At 40.6% G+C, this 26,174-nt stretch overlaps 1 pseudogene; it reads left to right on the top strand.

Annotated features, from left to right (window-relative positions):
* Positions 1 to 26,174, top strand: part of LOC110532260 — a 259,982-nt pseudogene that overhangs the window by 29,727 nt on the left and 204,081 nt on the right.

Below are 26,174 nucleotides of genomic sequence, written 5' to 3'. Positions count from 1 at the left end.
TTTATTAACCTACACATACAGTACACACTGATGGAGCTTTATTAACCTAGACATACAGTACACACTGATGGAGCTTTATTAACCTACACATACAGTACACACTGCTGGAGCTTTATTAACCTACACATACAGTACACACTGATGGAGCTTTATTAACCTACACATACAGTACACACTGCTGGAGCTTTATTAACCTACACATACAGTACACATTGATGGAGCTTTATTAACCTAGACATACACACTGATGGAGCTTTATTAACCTACACATACAGTACACACTGATGGAGCTTTATTAACCTACACATACACACTGATGGAGCTTTATTAACCTACACATACAGTACACACTGATGGAGCTTTATTAACCTACACATACAGTACACACTGATGGAGCTTTATTAACCTACACATACAGTACACACTGCTGGAGCTTTATTAACCTATACATACAGTACACACTGATGGAGCTTTATTAACCTACACATACACACTGCTGGAGCTTTATTAACCTACACATACAGTACACACCGATGGAGCTTTATTAACCTACACATACACACTGATGGAGCTTTATTAACCTACACATACAGTACACACTGCTGGAGCTTTATTAACCTACACATACAGTACACACTGATGGAGCTTTATTAACCTACACATACACACTGATGGAGCTTTATTACCTACACATACACACTGATGGAGCTTTATTAACCTACACATACACACTGATGGAGCTTTATTAACCTACACATACAGTACACACTGCTGTAGCTTTATTAACCTACACATACAGTACACACTGATGGAGCTTTATTAACCTACACATACAGTACACACTGATGGAGCTTTATTAACCTACACATACACACTGATGGAGCTTTATTAACCTACACATACACACTGATGGAGCTTTATTAACCTACACATACAGTACACACTGCTGGAGCTTTATTAACCTACACATACAGTACACACTACTGGAGCTTTATTAACCTACACATACACACTGATGGAGCTTTATTAACCTACACATACAGTACACACTGCTGGAGCTTTATTAACCTACACATACACACTGATGGAGCTTTATTAACCTACACATACAGTACACACTGCTGTAGCTTTATTAACCTACACATACTGTACACACTGCTTGAGCTTTATTAACCTACACATACAGTACACACTGATGGAGCTATATTAACCTACACATACAGTACACACTGCTGGAGCTTTATTAACCTACACATACACACTGATGGAGCTTTATTAACCTACCCATACAGTACACACTGATGGAGCTATATTAACCTACACATACAGTACACACTGCTTGAGCTTTATTAACCTACACATACACACTGATGGAGCTTTATTAACCTACACATACAGTACACACTGATGGAGCTTTATTAACCTACACATACACACTGATGGAGCTTTATTAACCTACACATACAGTACACACTGATGGAGCTTTATTAAACTACACATACACACTGATGGAGCTTTATTAACCTACACATACAGTACACACTGATGGAGCTTTATTAACCTACACTTACACACTGATGGAGCTTTATTAACCTACACATACAGTACACACTGCTGGAGCTTTATTAACCTACACATACAGTACACACTGCTGGAGCTTTATTAACCTACACATACAGTACCCACTGCTGTAGCTTTATTAACCTACACATACAGTACACACTGATGGAGCTTTATTAACCTACACATACAGTACACACTGCTGGAGCTTTATTAACCTACACATACAGTACACACTGATGGAGCTTTATTAACCTAGACATACAGTACACACTGATGGAGCTTTATTAACCTACACATACAGTACACACTGCTGGAGCTTTATTAACCTACACATACAGTACACACTGATGGAGCTTTATTAACCTACACATACAGTACACACTGATGGAGCTTTATTAACCTACACATACAGTACACACTGCTGGAGCTTTATTAACCTACACATACAGTACACATTGATGGAGCTTTATTAACCTAGACATACACACTGATGGAGCTTTATTAACCTACACATACAGTACACACTGATGGAGCTTTATTAACCTACACATACACACTGCTGGAGCTTTATTAACCTACACATACAGTACACACTGATGGAGCTTTATTAACCTACACATACAGTACACACTGATGGAGCTTTATTAACCTACACATACAGTACACACTGCTGGAGCTTTATTAACCTACACATACAGTACACACTGATGGAGCTTTATTAACCTACACATACACACTGCTGGAGCTTTATTAACCTACACATACAGTACACACTGATGGAGCTTTATTAACCTACACATACAGTACACACCGATGGAGCTTTATTAACCTACACATACACACTGCTGGAGCTTTATTAACCTACACATACAGTACACACTGATGGAGCTTTATTAACCTACACATACACACTGATGGAGCTTTATTACCTACACATACACACTGATTGAGCTTTATTAACCTACACATACACACTGATGGAGCTTTATTAACCTACACATACAGTACACACTGATGGAGCTTTATTAACCTACACATACACACTGATGGAGCTTTATTAACCTACACATACACACTGATGGAGCTTTATTAACCTACACATACAGTACACACTGCTGGAGCTTTATTAACCTACACATACAGTACACACTGCTGGAGCTTTATTAACCTACACATACACACTGATGGAGCTTTATTAACCTACACATACAGTACACACTGATGGAGCTTTATTAACCTAGACATACAGTACACACTGATGGAGCTTTATTAACCTACACATACAGTACACACTGCTGGAGCTTTATTAACCTACACATACAGTACACACTGATGGAGCTTTATTAACCTACACATACAGTACACACTGCTGGAGCTTTATTAACCTACACATACAGTACACATTGATGGAGCTTTATTAACCTAGACATACACACTGATGGAGCTTTATTAACCTACACATACAGTACACACTGATGGAGCTTTATTAACCTACACATACACACTGATGGAGCTTTATTAACCTACACATACAGTACACACTGATGGAGCTTTATTAACCTACACATACAGTACACACTGATGGAGCTTTATTAACCTACACATACAGTACACACTGCTGGAGCTTTATTAACCTATACATACAGTACACACTGATGGAGCTTTATTAACCTACACATACACACTGCTGGAGCTTTATTAACCTACACATACAGTACACACCGATGGAGCTTTATTAACCTACACATACACACTGATGGAGCTTTATTAACCTACACATACAGTACACACTGCTGGAGCTTTATTAACCTACACATACAGTACACACTGATGGAGCTTTATTAACCTACACATACACACTGATGGAGCTTTATTACCTACACATACACACTGATGGAGCTTTATTAACCTACACATACACACTGATGGAGCTTTATTAACCTACACATACAGTACACACTGCTGTAGCTTTATTAACCTACACATACAGTACACACTGATGGAGCTTTATTAACCTACACATACAGTACACACTGATGGAGCTTTATTAACCTACACATACACACTGATGGAGCTTTATTAACCTACACATACACACTGATGGAGCTTTATTAACCTACACATACAGTACACACTGCTGGAGCTTTATTAACCTACACATACAGTACACACTGCTGGAGCTTTATTAACCTACACATACACACTGATGGAGCTTTATTAACCTACACATACAGTACACACTGCTGGAGCTTTATTAACCTACACATACACACTGATGGAGCTTTATTAACCTACACATACAGTACACACTGCTGTAGCTTTATTAACCTACACATACTGTACACACTGCTTGAGCTTTATTAACCTACACATACAGTACACACTGATGGAGCTATATTAACCTACACATACAGTACACACTGCTGGAGCTTTATTAACCTACACATACACACTGATGGAGCTTTATTAACCTACCCATACAGTACACACTGATGGAGCTATATTAACCTACACATACAGTACACACTGCTTGAGCTTTATTAACCTACACATACACACTGATGGAGCTTTATTAACCTACACATACAGTACACACTGATGGAGCTTTATTAACCTACACATACACACTGATGGAGCTTTATTAACCTACACATACAGTACACACTGATGGAGCTTTATTAAACTACACATACACACTGATGGAGCTTTATTAACCTACACATACAGTACACACTGATGGAGCTTTATTAACCTACACTTACACACTGATGGAGCTTTATTAACCTACACATACAGTACACACTGCTGGAGCTTTATTAACCTACACATACAGTACACACTGCTGGAGCTTTATTAACCTACACATACAGTACCCACTGCTGTAGCTTTATTAACCTACACATACAGTACACACTGATGGAGCTTTATTAACCTACACATACAGTACACACTGCTGGAGCTTTATTAACCTACACATACAGTACACACTGATGGAGCTTTATTAACCTAGACATACAGTACACACTGATGGAGCTTTATTAACCTACACATACAGTACACACTGCTGGAGCTTTATTAACCTACACATACAGTACACACTGATGGAGCTTTATTAACCTACACATACAGTACACACTGATGGAGCTTTATTAACCTACACATACAGTACACACTGCTGGAGCTTTATTAACCTACACATACAGTACACATTGATGGAGCTTTATTAACCTAGACATACACACTGATGGAGCTATATTAACCTACACATACAGTACACACTGCTGGAGCTTTATTAACCTACACATACACACTGATGGAGCTTTATTAACCTACCCATACAGTACACACTGATGGAGCTATATTAACCTACACATACAGTACACACTGCTTGAGCTTTATTAACCTACACATACACACTGATGGAGCTTTATTAACCTACACATACAGTACACACTGATGGAGCTTTATTAACCTACACATACACACTGATGGAGCTTTATTAACCTACACATACAGTACACACTGATGGAGCTTTATTAAACTACACATACACACTGATGGAGCTTTATTAACCTACACATACAGTACACACTGATGGAGCTTTATTAACCTACACTTACACACTGATGGAGCTTTATTAACCTACACATACAGTACACACTGCTGGAGCTTTATTAACCTACACATACAGTACACACTGCTGGAGCTTTATTAACCTACACATACAGTACCCACTGCTGTAGCTTTATTAACCTACACATACAGTACACACTGATGGAGCTTTATTAACCTACACATACAGTACACACTGCTGGAGCTTTATTAACCTACACATACAGTACACACTGATGGAGCTTTATTAACCTAGACATACAGTACACACTGATGGAGCTTTATTAACCTACACATACAGTACACACTGCTGGAGCTTTATTAACCTACACATACAGTACACACTGATGGAGCTTTATTAACCTACACATACAGTACACACTGATGGAGCTTTATTAACCTACACATACAGTACACACTGCTGGAGCTTTATTAACCTACACATACAGTACACATTGATGGAGCTTTATTAACCTAGACATACACACTGATGGAGCTTTATTAACCTACACATACAGTACACACTGATGGAGCTTTATTAACCTACACATACACACTGCTGGAGCTTTATTAACCTACACATACAGTACACACTGATGGAGCTTTATTAACCTACACATACAGTACACACTGATGGAGCTTTATTAACCTACACATACAGTACACACTGCTGGAGCTTTATTAACCTACACATACAGTACACACTGATGGAGCTTTATTAACCTACACATACACACTGCTGGAGCTTTATTAACCTACACATACAGTACACACTGATGGAGCTTTATTAACCTACACATACAGTACACACCGATGGAGCTTTATTAACCTACACATACACACTGCTGGAGCTTTATTAACCTACACATACAGTACACACTGATGGAGCTTTATTAACCTACACATACACACTGATGGAGCTTTATTACCTACACATACACACTGATTGAGCTTTATTAACCTACACATACACACTGATGGAGCTTTATTAACCTACACATACAGTACACACTGATGGAGCTTTATTAACCTACACATACACACTGATGGAGCTTTATTAACCTACACATACACACTGATGGAGCTTTATTAACCTACACATACAGTACACACTGCTGGAGCTTTATTAACCTACACATACAGTACACACTGCTGGAGCTTTATTAACCTACACATACACACTGATGGAGCTTTATTAACCTACACATACAGTACACACTGCTGGAGCTTTATTAACCTACACATACACACTGATGGAGCTTTATTAACCTACACATACAGTACACACTGCTGTAGCTTTATTAACCTACACATACAGTACACACTGCTGTAGCTTTATTAACCTACACATACAGTACACACTGCTGTAGCTTTATTAACCTACACATACAGTACACACTGATGGAGCTTTATTAACCTACACATACACACTGATGGACATTTTTTAACCTACTCATACAGTACACACTGCTGGAGCTTTATTAACCTACACATACAGTACACACTGATGGAGCTTTATTAACCTACACATACAGTACACACTGATGGAGCTTTATTAACCTACACATACACACTGCTGGAGCTTTATTAACCTACACATACAGTACACACTGATGGAGCTTTATTAAACTACACATACACACTGCTGGAGCTTTATTAACCTACACATACAGTACACACTGATGGAGCTTTATTAACCTACACATACAGTACACATTGATGGGGCTTTATTAACCTACACATACACACTGATGGAGCTTTATTAACCTACACATACAGTACACACTGATGGAGCTTTATTAACCTACACATACACACTGATGGAGCTTTATTAACCTACACATACAGTACACACTGATGGAGCTATATTAACCTACACATACACACTGATGGAGCTTTATTAACCTACACATACAGTACACACTGCTGGAGCTTTATTAACCTACACAAACAGCACACACTGATGGAGCTTTATTAACCTACACATACACACTGATGGAGCTTTTTTAACCTACACATACAGTACACACTGATGGAGCTTTATTAACCTACACATACAGTACACACTGCTGGAGCTTTATTAACCTACACATACACACTGATGTAGCTTTATTAACCTACACATGCAGTACACACTGATGGAGCTTTATTAATCTACACATACAGTACACACTGATGGAGCTTTATTAACCTACACATACAGTACACACTGATGGAGCTTTATTAACCTACACATACAGTACACACTGATGGAGCTTTATTAACCTACACATACAGTACACACTGCTGGAGCTTTATTAACCTACACATACACACTGATGGAGCTTTATTAACCTACACATACAGTACACACTGCTGTAGCTTTATTAACCTACACATACAGTACACACTGCTTGAGCTTTATTAACCTACACATACAGTACACACTGATGGAGCTATATTAACCTACACATACAGTACACACTGCTGGAGCTTTATTAACCTACACATACACACTGATGGAGCTTTATTAACCTACCCATACAGTACACACTGATGGAGCTATATTAACCTACACATACAGTACACACTGCTTGAGCTTTATTAACCTACACATACACAATGATGGAGCTTTATTAACCTACACATACAGTACACACTGATGGAGCTTTATTAACCTACACATACAGTACACACTGATGGAGCTTTATTAAACTACACATACACACTGATGGAGCTTTATTAACCTACACATACAGTACACACTGATGGAGCTTTATTAACCTACACTTACACACTGATGGAGCTTTATTAACCTACACATACAGTACACACTGCTGGAGCTTTATTAACCTACACATACAGTACACACTGCTGGAGCTTTATTAACCTACACATACAGTACACACTGCTGGAGCTTTATTAGCCTACACATACAGTACACACTGATGGAGCTTTATTAACCTACACATACAGTACACACTGCTGAAGCTTTATTAACCTACACATACAGTACACACTGATGGAGCTTTATTAACCTAGACATACAGTACACACTGCTGGAGCTTTATTAACCTACACATACAGTACACACTGCTGGAGCTTTATTAACCTACACATACAGTACACACTGATGGAGCTTTATTAACCTACACATACAGTACACACTGATGGAGCTTTATTAACCTACACATACAGTACACACTGCTGGAGCTTTATTAACCTACACATACAGTACACATTGATGGAGCTTTATTAACCTAGACATACACACTGATGGAGCTTTATTAACCTACACATACAGTACACACTGATGGAGCTTTATTAACCTACACATACACACTGATGGAGCTTTATTAACCTACACATACAGTACACACTGATGGAGCTTTATTAACCTACACATACAGTACACACTGATGGAGCTTTATTAACCTACACATACAGTACACACTGCTGGAGCTTTATTAACCTACACATACAGTACACACTGATGGAGCTTTATTAACCTACACATACACACTGCTGGAGCTTTATTAACCTACACATACAGTACACACTGATGGAGCTTTATTAACCTACACATACAGTACACACCGATGGAGCTTTATTAACCTACACATACACACTGCTGGAGCTTTATTAACCTACACATACAGTACACACTGATGGAGCTTTATTAACCTACACATACACACTGATGGAGCTTTATTACCTACACATACACACTGATGGAGCTTTATTAACCTACACATACACACTGATGGAGCTTTATTAACCTACACATACAGTACACACTGATGGAGCTTTATTAACCTACACATACACACTGATGGAGCTTTATTAACCTACACATACACACTGATGGAGCTTTATTAACCTACACATACAGTACACACTGCTGGAGCTTTATTAACCTACACATACAGTACACACTGCTGGAGCTTTATTAACCTACACATACACACTGATGGAGCTTTATTAACCTACACATACAGTACACACTGCTGGAGCTTTATTAACCTACACATACACACTGATGGAGCTTTATTAACCTACACATACAGTACACACTGCTGTAGCTTTATTAACCTACACATACAGTACACACTGCTGTAGCTTTATTAACCTACACATACAGTACACACTGCTGTAGCTTTATTAACCTACACATACAGTACACACTGATGGAGCTTTATTAACCTACACATACAAACTGATGGAAATTTTTTAACCTACTCATACAGTACACACTGCTGGAGCTTTATTAACCTACACATACAGTACACACTGATGGAGCTTTATTAACCTACACATACAGTACACACTGATGGAGCTTTATTAACCTACACATACACACTGCTGGAGCTTTATTAACCTACACATACAGTACACACTGATGGAGCTTTATTAAACTACACATACACACTGCTGGAGCTTTATTAACCTACACATACAGTACACACTGATGGAGCTTTATTAACCTACACATACAGTACACACTGATGGAGCTTTATTAACCTACACATACAGTACACACTGATGGAGCTTTATTAACCTACACATACAGTACACACCGATGGAGCTTTATTAACCTACACATACAGTACACACTGATGGAGCTTTATTAACCTACACATACACACTGATGGAGCTTTATTAACCTACACATACAGTACACACTGATGGAGCTATATTAACCTACACATACACACTGATGGAGCTTTATTAACCTACACATACAGTACACACTGCTGGAGCTTTATTAACCTACACAAACAGCACACACTGATGGAGCTTTATTAACCTACACATACACACTGATGGAGCTTTTTTAACCTACACATACAGTACACACTGATGGAGCTTTATTAACTTACACATACAGTACACACTGATGGAGCTTTATTAACCTACACATACAGTACACACTGCTGGAGCTTTATTAACCTACACATACACACTGATGTAGCTTTATTAACCTACACATGCAGTACACACTGATGGAGCTTTATTAATCTACACATACAGTACACACTGATGGAGCTTTATTAACCTACACATACAGTACACACTGCTGGAGCTTTATTAACCTACACATACAGTACACACTGATGGAGCTTTATTAACCTACACATACAGTACACACTGCTGGAGCTTTATTAACCTACACATACACACTGATGGAGCTTTATTAACCTACACATACAGTACACACTGCTTGAGCTTTATTAACCTACACATACAGTACACACCGATGGAGCTTTATTAACCTACACATACACACTGCTGGAGCTTTATTAACCTACACATACAGTACACACTGATGGAGCTTTATTAACCTACACATACAGTACACACTGCTGGAGCTTTATTAACCTACACAAACAGCACACACTGATGGAGCTTTATTAACCTACACATACACACTGATGGAGCTTTTTTAACCTACACATACAGTACACACTGATGGAGCTTTATTAACTTACACATACAGTACACACTGATGGAGCTTTATTAACCTACACATACAGTACACACTGCTGGAGCTTTATTAACCTACACATACACACTGATGTAGCTTTATTAACCTACACATGCAGTACACACTGATGGAGCTTTATTAATCTACACATACAGTACACACTGATGGAGCTTTATTAACCTACACATACAGTACACACTGATGGAGCTTTATTAACCTACACATACAGTACACACTGATGGAGCTTTATTAACCTACACATACAGTACACACTGCTGGAGCTTTATTAACCTACACATACACACTGATGGAGCTTTATTAACCTACACATACAGTACACACTGCTTGAGCTTTATTAACCTACACATACAGTACACACTGATGGAGCTTTATTAAACTACACATACAGTACACACTGATGGAGCTTTATTAACCTACACATACACACTGATGGAGCTTTATTAACCTACACATACAGTACACACTGATGGAGCTTTATTAAACTACACATACACACTGATGGAGCTTTATTAACCTACACATACAGTACACACTGATGGAGCTTTATTAACCTACACTTACACACTGATGGAGCTTTATTAACCTACACATACAGTACACACTGCTGGAGCTTTATTAACCTACACATACAGTACACACTGCTGGAGCTTTATTAACCTACACATACAGTACACACTGCTGTAGCTTTATTAACCTACACATACAGTACACACTGATGGAGCTTTATTAACCTACACATACAGTACACACTGCTGAAGCTTTATTAACCTACACATACAGTACACACTGATGGAGCTTTATTAACCTAGACATACAGTACACACTGATGGAGCTTTATTAACCTACACATACAGTACACACTGCTGGAGCTTTAATAACCTACACATACAGTACACACTGATGGAGCTTTATTAACCTACACATACAGTACACACTGATGGAGCTTTATTAACCTACACATACAGTACACACTGCTGGAGCTTTATTAACCTACACATACAGTACACATTGATGGAGCTTTATTAACCTAGACATACACACTGATGGAGCTTTATTAACCTACACATACAGTACACACTGATGGAGCTTTATTAACCTACACATACACACTGATGGAGCTTTATTAACCTACACATACAGTACACACTGATGGAGCTTTATTAACCTACACATACAGTACACACTGATGGAGCTTTATTAACCTACACATACAGTACACACTGCTGGAGCTTTATTAACCTACACATACAGTACACACTGATGGAGCTTTATTAACCTACACATACACACTGCTGGAGCTTTATTAACCTACACATACAGTACACACTGATGGAGCTTTATTAACCTACACATACAGTACACACCGATGGAGCTTTATTAACCTACACATACACACTGCTGGAGCTTTATTAACCTACACATACAGTACACACTGATGGAGCTTTATTAACCTACACATACACACTGATGGAGCTTTATTACCTACACATACACACTGATGGAGCTTTATTAACCTACACATACACACTGATGGAGCTTTATTAACCTACACATACAGTACACACTGATGGAGCTTTATTAACCTACACATACACACTGATGGAGCTTTATTAACCTACACATACACACTGATGGAGCTTTATTAACCTACACATACAGTACACAGTGCTGGAGCTTTATTAACCTACACATACAGTACACACTGCTGGAGCTTTATTAACCTACACATACACACTGATGGAGCTTTATTAACCTACACATACAGTACACACTGCTGGAGCTTTATTAACCTACACATACACACTGATGGAGCTTTATTAACCTACACATACAGTACACACTGCTGTAGCTTTATTAACCTACACATACAGTACACACTGCTGTAGCTTTATTAACCTACACATACAGTACACACTGCTGTAGCTTTATTAACCTACACATACAGTACACACTGATGGAGCTTTATTAACCTACACATACACACTGATGGAAATTTTTTAACCTACTCATACAGTACACACTGCTGGAGCTTTATTAACCTACACATACAGTACACACTGATGGAGCTTTATTAACCTACACATACAGTACACACTGATGGAGCTTTATTAACCTACACATACACACTGCTGGAGCTTTATTAACCTACACATACAGTACACACTGATGGAGCTTTATTAAACTACACATACACACTGCTGGAGCTTTATTAACCTACACATACAGTACACACTGATGGAGCTTTATTAACCTACACATACAGTACACATTGATGGGGCTTTATTAACCTACACATACACACTGATGGAGCTTTATTAACCTACACATACAGTACACACTGATGGAGCTTTATTAACCTACACATACAGTACACACTGATGGAGCTTTATTAACCTACACATACAGTACACACTGATGGAGCTTTATTAACCTACACATACAGTACACACTGATGGAGCTTTATTAACCTACACATACACACTGATGGAGCTTTATTAACCTACACATACAGTACACACTGATGGAGCTATATTAACCTACACATACACACTGATGGAGCTTTATTAACCTACACATACAGTACACACTGCTGGAGCTTTATTAACCTACACAAACAGCACACACTGATGGAGCTTTATTAACCTACACATACACACTGATGGAGCTTTTTTAACCTACACATACAGTACACACTGATGGAGCTTTATTAACTTACACATACATTACACACTGATGGAGCTTTATTAACCTACACATACAGTACACACTGCTGGAGCTTTATTAACCTACACATACACACTGATGTAGCTTTATTAACCTACACATGCAGTACACACTGATGGAGCTTTATTAATCTACACATACAGTACACACTGATGGAGCTTTATTAACCTACACATACAGTACACACTGATGGAGCTTTATTAACCTACACATACAGTACACACTGATGGAGCTTTATTAACCTACACATACAGTACACACTGCTGGAGCTTTATTAACCTACACATACACACTGATGGATCTTTATTAACCTACACATACAGTACACACTGATGGAGCTTTATTAACCTACACATACAGTACACACTGCTGGAGCTTTATTAACCTACACATACAGTACACACTGCTGGAGCTTTATTAACCTACACATACACACTGATGGAGCTTTATTAACCTACACATACAGTACACACTGATGGAGCTATATTAACCTACACATACACACTGATGGAGCTTTATTAACCTACACATACAGTACACACTGCTGGAGCTTTATTAACCTACACAAACAGCACACACTGATGGAGCTTTATTAACCTACAAATACAGTACACACTGATGGAGCTTTATTAACTTACACATACAGTACACACTGATGGAGCTTTATTAACCTACACATACAGTACACACTGCTGGAACTTTATTAACCTACACATACACACTGATGTAGCTTTATTAACCTACACATGCAGTACACACTGATGGAGCTTTATTAATCTACACATACAGTACACACTGATGGAGCTTTATTAACCTACACATACAGTACACACTGATGGAGCTTTATTAACCTACACATACAGTACACACTGATGGAGCTTTATTAACCTACACATACAGTACACACTGCTGGAGCTTTATTAACCTACACATACACACTGATGGAGCTTTATTAACCTACACATACAGTACACACTGATGGAGCTTTATTAACCTACACATACAGTACACACTGATGGAGCTTTATTAACCTACACATACAGTACACACTGCTGGAGCTTTATTAACCTACACATACACACTGATGGAGCTTTATTAACCTACACATACAGTACACACTGCTGTAGCTTTATTAACCTACACATACAGTACACACTGCTGTAGCTTTATTAACCTACACATACAGTACACACTGCTGTAGCTTTATTAACCTACACATACAGTACACACTGATGGAACTTTATTAACCTACACATACACACTGATGGAAATTTTTTAACCTACACATACAGTACACACTGCTGGAGCTTTTTTAACCTACACATACAGTACACACTGATGGAGCTTTATTAAACTACACATACAGTACACACTGCTGGAGCTTTATTAACCTACACATACAGTACACACTGCTGGAGCTTTATTAACCTACACATACACACTGCTGGAGCTTTATTAATCTACACATACAGTACACACTGATGGAGCTTTATTAACCTACACATACAGTACACATTGATGGGGCTTTATTAAACTACACATACAGTACACACTGCTGGAGCTTTATTAACCTACACATACAGTACACACTGCTGGAGCTTTATTAACCTACACATACACACTGCTGGAGCTTTATTAATCTACACATACAGTACACACTGATGGAGCTTTATTAACCTACACATACAGTACACATTGATGGGGCTTTATTAACCTACACATACACACTGATGGAGCTTTATTAACCTACACATACAGTACACACTGATGGAGCTTTATTAACCTACACATACAGTACACACTGATGGAGCTTTATTAACCTACACATACAGTACACACTGCTGGAGCTTTATTAACCTACACATACAGTACACACTGATGGAGCTTTATTAACCTACACATACAGTACACATTGATGGGGCTTTATTAACCTACACATACACACTGATGGAGCTTTATTAACCTACACATACAGTACACACTGATGGAGCTTTATTAACCTACACATACAGTACACACTGATGGAGCTTTATTAACCTACACATACAGTACACACTATTGGAGCTTTATTAACATACACATACACACTGATGGAGCTTTATTAACCTACACATACAGTACACACTGATGGAGCTTTATTAACCTACACATACAGTACACACTGCTGGAGCTTTATTAACCTACACATACACACTGATGTAGCTTTATTAACCTACACATACAGTACACACTGATGGAGCTTTATTAACCTACACATACAGTACACACTGATGGAGCTTTATTAACCTACACATACAGTACACACTGCTGGAGCTTTATTAACCTACACATACAGTACACACTGATGGAGCTTTATTAACCTACACATACACACTGATGGAGCTTTATTAACCTACACATACAGTACACACTGATGGAGCTTTATTAACCTACACATACAGTACACACTATTGGAGCTTTATTAACCTACACATACAGTACACACTGATGGAGCTTTATTAACCTACACATACAGTACACACTATTGGAGCTTTATTAACATACACATACAGTACAAAAACTGGAAACCCTTGAATCCCACATCAGAGTTACAGAAAACTCTGCAATGGAATGGCTGTTAGAGAGAGAGATAATTACCTGAGATTATAGTGGTAATATTTTAGCGCCTGTGACGTACCCCCAGATTTACGAGTGGAGGAAAATAAACAAGTGGGATGTGTCTGCTGGAGCAGAAAGAATAAGCCATTAGTACTGGGTTGATTACCTGGAGGAGGGAGGGGGGAGTGGGGAAAGAGAGAGTGGGGAAAGAGAGAGTGGGGAAAGAGCGAGTGGGGAAAGAGCGAGAGAGCTCATTGCAGAAAGTGAGAGACAGAACAAGAGGGAGAGGGAGCATAGTGAGAGAAACTGAGAAGAGAGAGGGAGCACTGAGTAGAGAGAGCGAAAGACTGATAGCAGGATGTCAATCAAATTGTATTTGTCACATGCACCGAATACAACAGGTGTAGTAGACCTGACAGTGAAATGCTTACTTACAAGCCCTTAACCAACAATGCAGTTTTAAGAAAATGTAATTAACAAATAATTAAAGAGCAGCAGTAAATAACTATAACGGGGCTCTTTACAGGGGGTACCAGTACAGAGTCAATGTGTCAATGTGCGGGGGGCACCGGTGTCGGTAATTATGAACATGTAGTTAGAGTTATTAAAGTGGATATACATAGATATGGGGGTAGGAGCTGTTTAGAAGCCTCATGGACCTAGACTTGGCGCTCCGGTACCACTTGAGAGCAGTTGCCATATCAGGCAGTGATGCAACCCGTCAGAATGCTCTCGATGGTGCAGCTGTAAAACCTTTTGAGGATCTGAGGACCTATGCCGTGGCGGAGATATTTGTGGGCTATACTCAGCCTTGTCTCAGGATGGTAAGTTGGTGGTTGAAGATATCCTTCTAGTAGTGGTGTGGGGGCTGTGCTTTGGCAAAGTGGGGTTATATCCTTCCTGTTTGGCCCTGTCCGGGGGTGTCCTCGGATGGGGCCACAGTGTCTCCTGACCCCTCCTGTCTCAGCCTCCAGTATTTATGCTGCAGTAGTTTATGTGTCGGGGGGCTAGGGTCAGTTTGTTATATCTGGAGTACTTCTCCTGTCCTATTCGGTGTCCTGTGTGAATTTAAGTGTGCTCTCTCTAATTCTCTCTTTCTTTCTCTCTCTCGGAGGACCTGAGCCCTAGGACCATGCCTCAGGACTACCTGACATGATGACTTCTTGCTGTCCCCAGTCCACCTGGCCGTGCTGCTGCTCCAGTTTCAACTGTTCTGCCTTATTATTATTGGACCATGCTGGTCATTTATGAACATTTGAACATCTTGGCCATGTTCTGTTATAATCTCCACCCGGCACAGCCAGAAGAGGACTGTCCACCTCACATAGCCTGGTTTCTTCCTAGGTTTTGGCCTTTCTAGGGAGTTTTTCCTAGCCACCGTGCTTCTACACCTGCATTGCTTGCAGGCTGGGTTTCTGTACAGCACTTTGAGATATCAGCTGATGTACGAAGGGCTACAGTGCCTTGCGAAAGTATTCGGCCCCCTTGAACTTTGCGACCTTTTGCCACATTTCAGGCTTCAAACATAAAGATATAAAACTGTATTTTTTTGTGAAGAATCAACAACAAGTGGGACACAATCATGAAGTGGAACGACATTTATTGGATATTTCAAACTTTTTTAACAAATCAAGAACTGAAAAATTGGCCGTGCAAAATTATTCAGCCCCCTTAAGTTAATACTTTGTAGCGCCACCTTTTGCTGCGATTACAGCTGTAAGTCGCTTGGGGTATGTCTCTATCAGTTTTGCACATCGAGAGACTGAAATTTTTTCCCATTCCTCCTTGCAAAACAGCTCGAGCTCAGTGAGGTTGGATGGAGAGCATTTGTGAACAGCAGTTTTCAGTTCTTTCCACAGATTCTCGATTGGATTCAGGTCTGGACTTTGACTTGGCCATTCTAACACCTGGATATGTTTATTTTTCAACCATTCCATTGTAGATTTTGCTTTATGTTTTGGCTCATTGTCTTGTTGGAAGACAAATCTCCGTCCCAGTCTCAGGTCTTTTGCAGACTCCATCAGGTTTTCTTCCAGAATGGTCCTGTATTTGGCTCCATCCATCTTCCCATCAATTTTAACCATCTTCCCTGTCCCTGCTGAAGAAAAGCAGGCCCAAACCATGATGCTGCCACCACCATGTTTGACAGTGGGGATGGTGTGTTCAGCTGTGTTGCTTTTACGCCAAACATAACGTTTTGCATTGTTGCCAAAAAGTTCAATTTTGGTTTCATCTGACCAGAGCACCTTCTTCCACATGTTTGGTGTGTCTCCCAGGTGGCTTGTGGCAAACTTTAAACGACACTTTTTATGGATATCTTTAAGAAATGGCTTTCTTCTTGCCACTCTTCCATAAAGGCCAGATTTGTGCAATATACGACTGATTGTTGTCCTATGGACAGAGTCTCCCACCTCAGCTGTAGATCTCTGCAGTTCATCCAGAGTGATCATGGGCCTCTTGGCTGCATCTCTGATCAGTCTTCTCCTAATATGAGCTGAAAGTTTAGAGGGACGGCCAGGTCTTGGTAGATTTGCAGTGGTCTGATACTCCTTCCATTTCAATATTATCGCTTGCACAGTGCTCCTTAGGATGTTTAAAGCTTGGGAAATCTTTTTGTATCCAAATCCGGCTTTAAACTTCTTCACAACAGTATCTCGGACCTGCCTGGTGTGTTCCTTGTTCTTCATGATGCTCTCTGCGGTTTTAACGGACCTCTGAGACTATCACAGTGCAGGTGCATTTATAGGGAGACTTGATTACACACAGGTGGATTGTATTTATCATCATTAGTCATTTAGGTCAACATTGGATCATTCAGAGATCCTCACTGAACTTCTGGAGAGAGTTTGCTGCACTGAAAGTAAAGGGGCTGAATAATTTTGCACGCCCAATTTTTCAGTTTTTGATTTGTTAAAAAAGTTTGAAATATCCAATAAATGTCGTTCCACTTCATGATTGTGTCCCACTTGTTGTTGATTCTTCACAAAAAAAATACAGTTTTATATCTTTATGTTTGAAGCCAGAAATGTGGCAAAAGGTCGCAAAGTTCAAGGGGGCCGAATACTTTCGCAAGGCACTGTATATAAATAAATTAGATTTGATTTGATTTGGTAGCAGAGAGAGCAGTCTATGACCAGGGTGGCTGGAGTCTTTGACAAATTCTAGGGCCTTCCTCTGACACTCCCTGGTATAGAGGTCCTGGATGGCAGGAAGCTTGGCCCCGGTGATGTACTGGGTCGTATGCACTACCCAACCTGTCAGAATGCTCTCGATGGTGCAGCTGTAAAACCTTTTGAGGATCTGAGGACCCATGACAAATCTTTTCAGTCTCCTGAGGGGGAATAGGTTTTGTCGTGGCCTCTTCACGATTGTCTTGGTGTGCTTAGACCATGTTAACATACCTGCCATTTCAACTCATCCCAGATCTCTTTTCCTAAGACAGATTTGGACTAAATCACTTGTAGTGTATCAAACCAGGGGACCAAATGCTTAACATTTGACCACATTAATACACTATAAGTGAATTTTTCCAAATACTTCTTTCAAATGGGGGGACTAGATGCATATAGTGCTTTTATTTCCAAATGTTAAAACAAATATTTATGAAAATACCATCAGATTAAAGATGCCTTTCTGTACTGTTGCCTAGGGTAGCCTAGTGGTTAGAGCGTTGGACTAGTAACCGGAAGGTTGTAAGTTCAAACCCCCAAGCTGACAAGGTATGAATCTGTCGTTCTGCCCCTGAACAGGCAGTTAACCCACTGTTCCTAGGCTGTCATTGAAAATAAGAATTTGTTCTTAACTGACTTGCCTAGTTAAATAAAGGTATAAAAAAAACATTCTATCTCAAATCTAAAACTCTAGAGAATATAGCAAAAAAAACAAAAAGATTGTCCAAATACATCAAATCCATATGGAGAGGAGTGTATACCATCACATTTATGTTTATCTAATATGTTCGTCAACTCTCATTCACAAAGTCTTTTTTAGAATAGGTCAACGAGTACTTGAATTTGCAGTCTAAACAAGCTCAATCAATGTGCTGAGAATTTGCAGTAAAATATATATTCCTTGCTAAAAGGAAGGCCCGTATTGCAGGTTAATGAATAAAAGTCACGATATCAGAATAAATCTTGGGAGCAAATTCTCCCCTCCGGCGACATTATTAATAGATGGAGCAGAAGAATGGAGAGGAGGATTAATCTGTCCTATGATGGATGTCTCTCCTCCTCTTCCCATGCACCCGCGCTAAGGTCGTTGTGATAAGAGGATATATTTTGGGGTCTTCTAGACAAAAGGTCATGAAAAGGTAATCTACTTCCTGAGTTCAGTCAGGGCTGGCAGGAGCTGAGCTGCTGTCCCGATAGCACCTGACCCCTGACCCCCCTCCCCACTACCTGCCTGGACTGCCACACAGATTACAGTAGGAGGCTCTCTCTCTGTCCCTCTCTGTCTCTCTCTCTGTCTCTCTTGCTCTTTTTCTCCCCCTACTCTCTCTTTTTCTCTCTGTTCGCTCATAATGGGCTACTTTATCATAAGACCAGTGTAGTGTTAGTAGTAGCTGTGTGATGAGTGCTGGGTCACGGGGTCCTGACAGTTGGTATAACAGTCAGGTGACAGAAGGATAATACCAGGGGTCAGGACAGACGGGCTGGAACACAGGTCAGGGGTCATATCCTGTTCAGGGAATCACACTCCTCTCTGCTATTCCTACAGACACACCCACACCACTGATTCTTGGAAGACCGGATTTGTGGAATTTTCCTTCTCTTTGTAAAGTTTGGGACGTACAGTATTCTGATGAAGGCCACGATATCCTAACAATCAAAATGGTATCCATTTTTGCACTTCAGTACTCTGGAATGCAGCTGGGACATTTGTCTGTACCTTGACTGGTTGATGCACTGTCCACTCATCTCCTATGAACTATACAGCTCCATACCACTGTGCCTCTGAAACAGAATCTGATATTCTACTCACAGTAAAGCAGGTTAAGCTGCTGGTTAAACTGCGTATGCCCACTGATTTCTTTTTGCTGATTGCCTCTAAAATTCTGCTTATCTTCCCCCCATGGAGAGGCGTATTGGACTCCCCTGAGATACCGCTCTCTGATTGGTGGGCCTACCAAGGCCCATGGCCGCTGTGCAGAATGTCACTTACACACTTTCTCCTTCCCCTCTGTAGGAAATGCTAATGAGATGTTTTGTGAGGATGTTAATTAGTCAGCTAGCCACTGATTGTCCTGTTCTTGTTGTTTACAGAGTGTATTTTACAGACGGGTGTATGTGTGTGTACATGTGTGTGTCGGGGCATTAACATGGCTGTTGGCGGCTGTGGAGGGTTGTGCTCAGGAACCAATTAGGGTAAAGCCTACTGTCCACCGGGGCTGCTGGGAGAAGAAAGCCCTCTGCCTGCAATGTCAAACAACCGCATTAACAACGGCCAGGGCCGGGGAGACAGGCAACAAAATAAGCACATAGACAGAATAGTTAGTCACTGAGGCTGTTAGTGTTGTCCGAGCAAAAGTAGTCCATTTTACAGAGCAGGTGCAGTGAGAGGCTTCCCTTCAGCCAGGCAGGCATGCAAAAAGTCAGTCATCCACAGACGAAGGCAGATTGAGAGGTACGGAGACAAGGAGAGAGAGGAGACAGTGCGGTAACAGTAGTGTTGGGTGGGATCCAGATCTTCATACCGTTTCTGTACCATACCGGGGTTTACGCTATTACCGAATGTGCACACAAGGGCCGCTATAAAAAACAAACGTAATAATATTGAAAATCATACTGACGGCATTTAAACAGTATATCGCCGGTATATTCTAACAGAAAGTGTGTGTTTGTTTCTGTGTGTATGTGTGTGAGAGATCTTGTATGTGGTCATGTGAGGTTATACCTGTATGTCTGTGGTCATTAATGCATATGTACAGTATGCACGTGCTATAGGCCGGTGTATGCCACAAATACTATCATGTACTTTACTCTCAACTAGACCCAAACTAGTTTGCAGACAAATGTGTGTGTGTGTGTGTCCCAGTGTGGTAACCTCCTGTGCCAGTCTTCCCGGCTGGCGGCCCTAGTGCCAAGCAACGCTCCTGCCGCACTGGCCAACAGGAAGTGACACATATGAAATGCTGACCTTGACACACACACTCACACACCACCCCACAGGGCCTCAGGATGCCTCTCTTTTAGTTAGCACTCCAAAGACTGTCATCTCTCCCCTCTCCCCTCTGTTCTACTTGTGCCCCTCTCCATTTTTTTTGTCTTTTCTTTTTAGTTAGTGCTCAAGACTTCCCCCTATGTTCCCCCGCTACCCCCTCCGTTTCGCTTTCTTTTCTCTCTTTTGCTTCCCAGAACTAGCGAGGAAATCGGACCTCATTTCCCAGGTCAGTGAGCAGGCCCCTGTGCTCTCGTTCTCGCTCTCTCTTTGTTCATCTTGTTTTACACACTTGAGGTTATGATTTTGCTTGTAGGTGGTCTTTTTACTCATTTTAGAATCATCAAATTATTGAAGAAAAACTATACTTTATTCTAAACAGCCCTCTTAGCACTTTGAAAATATATTTTGTTGTCCATTCATAATTCATACACAGGGATAACTGTGTCTACTGTAGCTTTAGATGCATACACATGGGCCTACATAAGCAGGCCCAGAACCCCCTTTCAGATCCTCAAACCCCCATAAACACCCCTTACGTTAAAGCACACGGTCCTCCCTCCTCCTCCTCTCACCTCTCCTCTCGTCTCAGCTACATGAGCAGAATCATTCATGGGCTTCTGTCCTATTCCCACAGCGACACGCGCTGCAAATTGGTCTGTTTCCTCACATATTAGTAGCTTGTCTCCTGTTCTCCAGGGACACTTTCACATCTCTTGCTTAATTTATTTACTTCCTGTTTACCCTTCCTGCTCAGCCATAAACACCCACCCATCCATGCATTAGTTTAGTGGAGACAGGGATGGAAAGAGGGAGAGGAGAGGCTTGGGGTGGCGTGATGTAAATGAGATGAGAGAACTCTCCTCGTCCTCTCAGCCCTCTTTCTTTCCCTGATCTCTCCTCAGAGCAGACACACACATTCACTCACCTACACTGGCCTTACCTCCGTACTCTGTAGGGGATTTCAGCAGGATATAACACAGGGGCATCATATGGAGGAATACTGTATAATAACCAGGCTAGCTATTATGGAAGGTTTTACAGAAGACATTTGGATGATCGTGTGTGTGGACAAACATAACTGTGTGTGTGGCTAAGTACGTGTCTGTATTTGCGTGTGTTCTATATGTGTGTCCGTGTGAGTGTGTGTGTGTGTGTGACATAGCGAGAGACTGTGGTGTTTGTTTAAATGCTTGATTATGCATTTCTCTTGGCTTGGGACATACATCCCTCTCTCCAGACTGCTAATAGAGTGGCCAGGGAGAAGAGGAGAGCCTAAATGAACCTTAAAGTGCCTCGCTGGCATTCTTCACTCACTCTCTCCACACAGGAGCAGACTGGACTGCATAGTTATCATGCGCATGCACAGTTAGCCGTCTTACGTCTGTCTAGTAAGAAGGCCCTCTGTCTTCTGAAGAGGAGAGGGCCGGGGTTTTAATTGCACTGACCACACTGAGCTATAGGAAAATGTTCTATGGAAAGAGCCGTAGAGGAATCGTTTTGAATAAATCAAATAATATCTTGCTGGATATGCAGTATTTTTTAGGCCTGTCGTGAAGGTGTGTGTTTTAGAGTGATGGGTCACTAGCCAGGGGGCAGATGAGGAGAGTCTGGTTGATTTAGATGACTGACGCTGTCACTGTGGGGCATGGCTCAGACGTTATGGATATTACACCACCTGGCCCTTGTTGTCTGAACCCTATTAGGACTTCAAACTCTCTCTCCATCTGTGCTCTGTCGCTCTCCCTTGCTCGTTCTCTCTGTCTTCCTCCTTTCTCACCCTGGGAGGGTGCTCCTAAAGACGTCTTAGGTGAAAGGTTCCTCACATCTACAGTAGGCTTTTATCAGTAGGCTTTTAACTGTCGGGCCAGTCTTTATTAGTGCTGACTAGAGCAGAGCAGTAAAGATCCAGCCTGTCTTTAGAAAACTACAGCCTGCGTTACTCCAGGAGGAGCTGGGCTTAGCCTGCCTATGGCTGCCAGTCCGTCTGCCTTTTGTTGTAGTCAACGTAGGTAACAAGGTGCCATTGTAGTGTTGTGGAATATGGAGACAGTCACACACCCGCGCCATATTTCAAATCTAACGGCACCACAACAATATTATTTAGACATCATCAAGGTCCGTTATCTTCATCTAAGGACCCAGGACAGACCATTGAAGGTCTACCAAGGACTAAGACTATGATGTGTCTACATGTGTTCCAAGCAGTAATTAGACCTAATGAGATGTTTGATGTTAGGATAGTGACTGACTGTCTCTGTGAGCTCCATCCAGTCTGACGTTGTCTCTCCTCATCTCCTATTACCAGCACTGAGTCCCTCCAGACACCATCCCCTCCTCTGTCATCCTCTACCCTGGGTTTTTATATAGAGGTAAATAGGCTGTGTGTGTCAAATCAAATGTTATTTGTCACATGCGCCGAATACAACTGGCGTGGACTTTACCGTGAAATGCTTGCTTACGAGCACTTCCCTAAGGGGGCAGAGTTTACAAATAATAATGCAAATAACACAATAATGGTAACACCAGGAATCAAATAAAAGGCACAAGAATGCAGATATCTACAGGTAGTAGCAGGTCAATGTGCAGAGGTACGAGGTATTTGAGGTATGTACATAAAGGCAGGGCGAACTGATGTGTGGGTGTGTATTTCAACCTCCAGGGTCACAAAATCACCAACACACATACGCAGGCACACTCACCATCCGTACACACTAATCCACGTCCATTAGGGAGGCCTAGCCAGCCGACAGTACATTAAAATATATATATATTTTTTTACACCTCTAGAAATCAAAACATGGGGAAGGCGAGGGTGGGAATAACATAGACAACACCAGGGTTGAGGTGTGCTTGGTGTCATGTGACAAATGTATGCGTTATTATGATACTTTGATGCACAGGGATTTCAGGACACATATTCTCTATGTCTTGTATTGATGTGATCGTTGAGCTGATGTTTGACTAGAAGAGAACACATTTGACATTTGAGTCATTTAGCAGACGCTCTTATCCAGAGACTTACAGGAGCAATTACAGATGTAGGATTTTACAGCAGGAAATAGTCTTGCAGCAACAGGAAAGGTGAATTATTACGTGGGTCATAGTCTGAAATGACTGAAATCTGAAATTTCAGAGTGGAAATGATAAACTTAAGAAGCCTTTTTAAAACTGGAATACACTACAAGTTTGAATTTCCTGCCGTGCAGGAAATTTGTCAGCAAGAAAAGAGTGATTTTAAACGAGGATCTTACCTCTGTAGGGTTAAGTGCCTTGCTCAAGGGAACATCGACAGATTAGTTTTCACCTTGTCGGCTCGGAGATTCAAGCCAGCGACCTTTTGGTTACTGGCCCAATGCTCTAACCGCTAGGCTACACGGACCCTGACGCCCAGGTGAAAGGAGTTTCAGAGCAGCAGATTTCTTCTAGAAGTGATGCATGATGGTACAGTGCATAGCATGATGTACTGCTTGTAACAGGACATTCGGGTATTATTCTAACACAGTAGCTCTGTATCTGCTTGTAACAGGACATTCGGGTATTATTCTAACACAGTAGCTCTGTATCTGTTTGTAACAGGACATTCGGGTATTATTCTAACACAGTAGCTCTGTATCTGCTTGTAACAGGACATTCGGGTATTATTCTAACACAGTAGCTCTGTATCTGCTTGTGACAGGACATTCGGGTATTATTCTAACACAGTAGCTCTGTATCTGCTTGTAACAGGACATTCGGGTATTATTCTAACACAGTAGCTCTGTATCTGCTTGTAACAGGACATTCGGGTATTATTCTAACACAGTAGCTCTGTATCTGCTTGTAACAGGACATTCGGGTATTATTCTAACACAGTAGCTCTGTATCTGCTTGTAACAGGACATTTGGGTATTATTCTAACACAGTAGCTCTGTATCTGCTTGTACGGATCTTAATTTGACCAGTTTCTCAGAGAAGGAACATAATCCTGCTGCAACAGGAAATGCTGATTATTTTGTGGATGCTAATGAATGTATTTTTTTTATAGGGGTCGATA

This window comes from Oncorhynchus mykiss, chromosome 1, assembly GCF_013265735.2.
Source record: "Oncorhynchus mykiss isolate Arlee chromosome 1, USDA_OmykA_1.1, whole genome shotgun sequence".
Lineage (NCBI taxonomy): Eukaryota > Metazoa > Chordata > Actinopteri > Salmoniformes > Salmonidae > Oncorhynchus > Oncorhynchus mykiss.
Note: the sequence above shows the minus strand (reverse complement) of the source record. Positions and strands in the feature narration are given on the sequence as shown.